Source organism: Colobus angolensis, unplaced genomic scaffold, assembly GCF_000951035.1.
Source record: "Colobus angolensis palliatus isolate OR3802 unplaced genomic scaffold, Cang.pa_1.0 Scaffold712, whole genome shotgun sequence".
In the NCBI taxonomy this organism is placed as follows: domain Eukaryota; kingdom Metazoa; phylum Chordata; class Mammalia; order Primates; family Cercopithecidae; genus Colobus; species Colobus angolensis.
In genome coordinates, this window is record NW_012120844.1 from 39,582 (window position 1) to 47,160 (window position 7,579).

At 40.9% G+C, this 7,579-nt stretch overlaps 1 pseudogene; it reads right to left on the bottom strand.

Moving 5' to 3' along the window:
* Positions 1–5,445: 5,445 nt before the first annotated feature.
* Positions 5,446–7,579, bottom strand: part of LOC105501463 — an 11,713-nt pseudogene continuing 9,579 nt past the window's right edge.

Here is a 7,579-nt window from a genome sequence, read left to right on the forward strand (position 1 = left end):
CAGTGGGAGCTGGTGGGGGCACCTGAGGCAGCTTTATTCCATCCACATCGTCCATTAAGAAGGCTTATTGCCACCCACAGTAAGCATAACCTTACCTGAGAACAGTGTGCTTGGCTACTCTGGGCATACTGCCTATGGGGTAGTTCTGCTCTGCAAGGAGCAGTAAAAAAAAAAAAAAAAGGAAAAGAAAGAAAGAAAGAAAAAGGAAAGAAAAAAGAAAATAAAAAAACTGTTCTTTAGCCCAAGCCTCCTAATCACTACATTTTGTCTCCTAAGGCCAACTAAGTGGATGATTTGTGACCTGGGCGAGGTGTTTAATTCTCCAAGGACTTAGTATTAAGTAAATCTGAAGAACAAGGCGGAAAGAGTTTAGGATGACTTTCACATTTCTGGCCAGAGTGACACCTCAGGAAGAGAAAGCCTAAGCATCCCTGGGGGCTAGGAGTTATTTCAGGTCAAAGCACTGAAGAAGGAAAGAGAGACCTTCTCTTTAACAGTGGTATATGGGACTCAGAGCCATCTTATTTATTTTTTTATTTTTTATTTTTACTTTTTGAGACAGAGTCTCATTCGGTCACCCAGGCTGGAGTGCAGTGGCCCGCTCTCGGTTCACTGCAACCTCCGCCTCCTGAGTTCAAGGAATTCTCCTGCCTCAGGAGAGTCCTCCCAAGTAGCTCAGACTGCAGGCGTGGGCCACCACACCTGGCTAATTTTTTTTTTTTTTTTTTGAGACAGAGTCTTGCTCTGTTGCTCAGGCTGGGGCACAGTGGTGCAATCTCAGCTCACTGCAAGCTCTGCCTCCCCACATCTGGCTAATTGCTTGTATTTTTAGTAGAGACGGGTTTTCACCATGTTGGCCATGCTGCTCTTGAACTCCTGACGTCAGGTGATCCACCCATCTTGGCCTCCCAACATGCTGGGATTATAGGCATCAACCACCGTGCCCAGGCTATATAACCATCTAATTTAATATTGACCAAATGAAATTTCCTTTTGTACCCAAAGCTGATGAACAGGAATGGAGAAATTTTGTTTTTCAAATGTTCTATAATGAGCATATATTACTTTATTATTAAGGAAAAATTATTTTAACGTGGTTCTATGGTATAAAACTCACAAAAAGTAAAATTTTAATTACTTGTAATTATGTAATTGTGAGCTAAATAGTGAACTTTTAAGTTCATACATTTGAACTTTTATCAATTAATTTACAGTAATAAAAAGACACATGATGTGTTTTGGCAGCAGTTGAGGGAGAAACTGGCAACAGCAGTAGCAGCAGGATGGGGGGACACCACGTCCACCCACCCACACTGGCAGCAGAGGTGGCATCCTGAGAAGAGGCAGGCAGTGAGAGACTGCCGCAGCTGGAATGACCAGAGAACCATCAGCAGGGCAGGGCAGCTGTGGGCATGAACCATCTAGATCCCCAAGAAAGGGGAAAATGGCGTGGGGGAGGTTTTAGATCCAACAACACTAGGAGCAAATCCTCCTCCCGTGGCTAACCCTTTTCTTAACATCTCAGACTTACTTTTTTTTTCTTTCAAAGACAGGGTCTTGCTATGTTGCCAGGCTGGAGTATAGGAGCTATTCACAGGCATGATCACAGTGTACACTAGCCTTGAACTCCTGGGCTCAAGTGACTCTCCTGCCTCACCCTACTGAGTAGTTGGAGCTATAGGTATGTACCACCGTGCCTGGCTAGATTTACTTTTTATTTCATTGGAATAAAACCTTCAGGATTAGTTTCAGATAAATTTATGAGTGGTAAACTGAATCCCTCCTTGCTTGTTTAAAAATATTTTAGGCTGGGCTTGATGACTCACGCCTGTATTCGCAGCACTTTGGGAGGCCAAGGTGGGCGGATCACCTGAGGTCAGGAGTTCGAGACCAGCCTGGCCAACATGGCGAAACCCCACCTCTACTAAAAATACAAAAATTACCTGGGCGTGGTGGGCACCTGTAATCTCAGCTACTCAGGAGGCTCTCCTGCCTCAGCCTCCTGAGTAGCTAGGATTACAGGTGTCTACCACCACACCCTGCTAATTTTTGTATTTTTAGTAGAGATGGCGTTTCACCATGTTGGCCAGGATGGTCTTGAACTCCTGACCTCAGGTGACCCACACGCCTCGGCCTCCCAAAGTGTTGGGATTACAGGCGTGAGCCACTGTGCCCAGCCGGAAGACAGGGTTTTTAATGGCAGGGGTACCCTTTAGGAAAGTGGAAGTTACAGACAAAATCATAAATCAATACATGGAGGTTATAATTGGTTTGGCCCAAAAAGGTGGTTACCTTGAAGCAGGGACTTACAGGTCATAGGTAGATTCAGAGCTTTGCAATGGATAAAGTAGGGCTTTGTCTAAAAACCTGGGGTCAGCAGAAAGGCATGTTAAGATTTGGCCTGTGGGCATGATTCTTTCTAGGCCCCTCAGGAAGAAATTTAAAACAAAGAATGGTGGTTAGTTAGTCCTGTTTCCCCTTATCTGAGGTCCACGTGACAGTGGTTGGCATTTTTCATCTGGTATGGGTCTGGGTTTCTAAAACATTCAACATGTCAAGATGTTACCTTTCATTTCTATAGGGAACCAAACATTTTTTCCTTATTCCAGGTTGCTCAATTTACTGTTTTGAGGTCAGCTAGGTACCTGGAATTTCCCTTGAAGAGACTCAAGATTTTTCCTTTATTACTATGCATGGGAAGATCCAAGTAGGCCCTTAGGAGGGGGTCCCTGCTATGTCTCTACTGGATGCTTATGCACGGTATCACATCATTTAGCTTGGAACAAACCTAGCGGGGAGATAACATAGCTGTCCTGAAACATCGGCAAAGGAGTTAGACCCCTGGTTGAATGTTAGAACTAGGATTGTTTAGAGACAGATTTTCCCCTCAGGTAAAGGAGGAAAAAAAACACTCTCAAAAACTTGTGCAAACATAAAAGTTCTATCTTGAGTTCTCTTTACAAAGGCATTTCAAGCTATGCTATATAGACAAATGAAATATATGGTATGGATATTAAAAAGCTGAGAGTGTATCAAAGCTTGAACTTTATTTCAAAATGGCGTATTTTGGATGAAAGTATAAAAAAAGGGCATAGTTATATTTTGGTTAAAGTGAAAAAAATTAGGTAAAGTTTATTTAAGTAGACTGATGATTTTTGAAAATATACCATTAAGCATGAATTTCAGTGTCAAAAACCTCAAGTCAAATCTTACAATGTATTTCAAAAGGAAAGCTAAAATTCATTCACTGTGGTTAAACTGCATTTCATAAAATATTTGTTGAAATAAACTTCACTAAAACATAATTATACAGATATTTTAATTGTATATGTATCAGGTACACAGACTAAAAGTCCTACTCTGTACAACGTGAGAAGTCAATACATAGAAAAAGAGATATACAAATGGAATGAACATAAAAACGACTAAGCATGTGATCTTCACATTCACACAATTTTTAAACTAATCTTTTACAACTGAAAAGTCACTTAATTGAAACTGTAGAGTTGATAGATATGTGCCATATAATTATTAGTTTGGAACCTTACAAAACAATTTTAGTAGTGTTATTTATGTGTGGAGAGAAAACTGTGTATATAACGATCATGTTTCAGGGGACATGACTTAACAGTGAAGTTTTTATGTTATAGGGAACAAAACAAGTATTAGTATCAGGTATTTTAGAAAGCTGTCTAAACTAGAGTGACATTTATTCAGTATGATATATTCTTTCCCTAACTCCATTCTAATTGTTTAAAAACTATCAAGTGAAGGCCAGGCGTGGTGACTCACGCCTGTAATTCCAGCACTTTGGGAGGCCGAGACGGCGGATCACGAGGTCAGGAGATCGAGACCATCCTGGCTAACACAGTGAAACTCTGTCTCTACTAAAAATACAAAAAAATTAGCCAGGCGTGGTGGCCAGCACCTGTAGTCCCAGCTACCCAGGAGGCTGAGGCACGAGAATGGCGTGAACCCCGGAGGCAGAGCTTGCAGTGAGCCGAGATCGCGCCACTGCACTCCAGCCTGGGCGACAGAGCAAGACTCCGTCTCAAGAAAAAAAAAAAAAAAAAAAAAGGCCCGGCTTGGTGGCTCAAGCCTGTAATCCCAGCACTTTGGGAGGCCGAGACGGGCGGATCACGAGGTCAGGAGATCGAGACCATCCTGGCTAACACTGTGAAACCCCGTCTCTACTAAAAAATACAAAAAACTAGCCGGGCGAGGTGGCGGGTGCCTGTAGTCCCAGCTACTCCGGAGGCTGAGGTCGGAGAATGGCGTTAACCCAGGAGGCGGAGCTTGCAGTGAGCTGAGATCCGGCCACTGCACTCCAGCCCGGGCGACAGAGCAAGACTCCGTCTCAAAAAAACAAAAACAAAAACAAAACAAAACAAAACAAAAAAACTATCAAGTGAAGTTATAGAAGTTAAACCACTAAATCTGGCATCTTTTCTTTCTTACACAAAGTATCTTCTCTTAGAAATGGAGTATTTAATTATGTATCCTTCTTGGTGACCCCAATTATAATCAAAAGAGGCCACAAGACCACAGACTACGAGACCACAGACTAATACTGACAAAAAGTGACAGTGCAGACACTTTTCATCAATCAACATGCAGTACAAGGGACACAAGAGAACACAAGTCTGCGTAACATGAATTTGGTAAGAAAGCAGGATAAGCCTCCTGTGTCTTAGTACTCGAAGTGAGTCATTCTATATAATTTTTGATTAATCCAAGAAAGGCCAAAAAAAAAAATACTATTCTGTTTAAAGGCAGGGAGGTACATCATAACTTTTAAAAACATGTCAGGGCAAACATACACATTTTACCTAGACTACCTCATTTTCCAGTGATGCATCATTACTGTACTTATATTTAGTAAAGTGAACAGGGTAGTATTATAAACTGTTTATATTCAAGGAACATAGTAAACTAGCTGACAAAATTTACCTATCTTAAAGAAAAAACTCAGTCGGTTGAGACTGACGAGTTGGATTAGCTTTCCAATGCAGAGGAGGACAACTCCTGCAATAACATGAATGTTAATAAAGGAGCTCACTGCCGGCCGGACGCGGTGGCTCACGCCTGTAATCCCAGCACTTTGGGAGGCTGAGGCGAGCGAATCATAAGGTCAGGAGTTCAAGACCATGCTGCCGAACACGGTGAACCACCTTCTCCACTAAAAATACAGGAAAAAATTAGCCGGGTATGGTGGTCGGCACCTGTAGTCCCAGCTACTCCAGAGGCTGAGGCAGGAGAATGGCGTGAACCGAGGAGGCAGGGCTTGCAATGAGCCCAGATCGCGCCCCTGCACTCCAGCCTGGGAGACAGAGCAAGACTCTGTCTCCAAAAAACAAACAAACAAACAAAAAAAGCCGCTCACTTCCGCGAATACTTAGGATACATAGGTACAAGGCCAACTCCAGACCTAAGGGCAATATAAGGCTACTCAAAACAAAACACCCCACAAATAATAAAAACCCCGTTCCCTATCAGAACTTTTTTCTCTTTTGGTATATCAGCCTCATAGTACACCCGGCACAGTGCTGCATTAGGGCGGCATACAAAAGCATCGGTTTCTCTTCCCAACTCTGTTAGCTATTCCAATGAAGACACACAAGGATAATGATCTTTTAACATATCTGGCAATTTAGAAGTTTTCTCTTGAAGACGTCGAGAACGTCTTACTAGTGTTAAAAACTTCAGCTCTTTAAATGAGGAATTTGTTTCATCAAACTGCACCTTCTTTTTCACACTGAAAATTAAAACAATATTCCCAGAGTTCAAAAACATGTTAACATTTTTACTCTGTACTTTCATATGTACCATACTAGATAGTTTGTATGTTATAAGCATGTAATTGTCTTTTAGAGAGGTACTATAAGCTCATTGAAGTGAGAAACTTACCCTTTTCTCAATCTGTTATTACAACTTGTACACAGTAGATACCTGAGTATCTGTAGAATTGGCTAATTCTTGAATGCCAAAACCTACTCTTATTAATAACACACAGATTAAAGTAAAATCAAATAAAAGTTTTCTTTTTCAAAATGGCAATAGTTAGGGAAAGTAAATACAGTATTTAAGAGATGAAATGTTCTCATGACATTCTAGTTGTCTAAAAACTTTTCTGTTTTGAGACAGGGTCTTGCTCTGTCATTCAGGCTGGAGTGCAGTGGCATGATCCTGGCTTACTGCAACCTCTGCCTCCTGGGATCAAGTGATCCTCCCACCACAGCCTCCCAGGTAGCTGAAACTACAGGCACACACCACCTTGCCCAGCCAATTTTTTTTGTAATTTTTTGTAGAGATGGGGATTTGCCATGTTGCCCAGGATAGTCTTGAACCCCTGGGCTCAAGTGATCTGTCTGCCTCGGCCTCCCAAAGTGCTGAAATTACAGGCATGAGCCACCATGCCCGGCCTGAAAACTCTTGTATATTAATACATGGTAGCTGTAATCTGAAGCTATCTCAAAGATTTTTAAATGCCATATTTATTATCCCCAAGCATGAAAACAAATCATAGTACATTTTAAAAGTTTACCTTTGCAAGTATGGCGTACTAGACACATTATATCTAATTAAGCAACTGGTCCTCGTTTCTGTATTGGGGGTTTTAACATCACGGGTTGGATCTTTTGTTTTGTTCTCTTGCTCTTTTTCACAATCTTGAAATAGCAAATTTCTATGATGTTTACTCTCCATTTCCAGTTTTTCTGGATCTACATCAACACCTGTATCTTCAATACTGACTTCTTTGACTTCTTCCTTGGTTGCACAAGCCTTCTCCATATTTTCTCCTACAGAAAATACATTTATAGATTAAGCTTTTGGCTGAATTTTAAGAACAAAATCAGAAGACATTAAAAGTGTTCCTAGTTGGCCAACTTTTCAAAATAAAAGAACACAATTGCCATCTCTGAACCATTCCTTTTCCTCAGCAAATACTGCTGCCAACTATATAACAAATAATATTATAAAATGAAATTATATATGAAATAAGAACAAAGGATTATTAAAACCCACAAAAAGAAACAACTAACTTTGCTTGTGCTATAGGGAGATGGTTAGGGAAAGCTTGACAAGCGACATTTAGGCTGGGTCTTAAAAATGAGTACTTGACCAAGACCAAAGAAGACAACCTTCATATGGCACATAAAAGAAAACAATCTATTAACATAACGTTAAAGAGCCGGTGTGTTTAGAATATAGGGTAAGGAGCAAGGTTAGGAGTGGGAGCAGGAGGTATTGAGCTTAGATAGGTAAGCAAGAGCTAGATTTTAATGAGCTTTATATGAAAGAAGTTTGGTAAAAACAATTCACCAGAGACAGATATAATTAAATTTGGTCAATGTAAAGGACTGTCTAGAATGGTAGAGAATGAAAAGTAACAATCTGTGATGGCAAGATGACAAGGTTGTTGTAATAGCCTAAGTAAGGAAGAGGTCAGACAGGAAGGAAAGGTCCAATGTGAGAAATATTTCTGAGAACATTCTTTTTTTTTTTTTTTTTTTAAGACAGGGTGTCTGCTGTTCTGTCACCCAAGATGGAGTGCAGTGGCATAATCTTAGCTCACTGC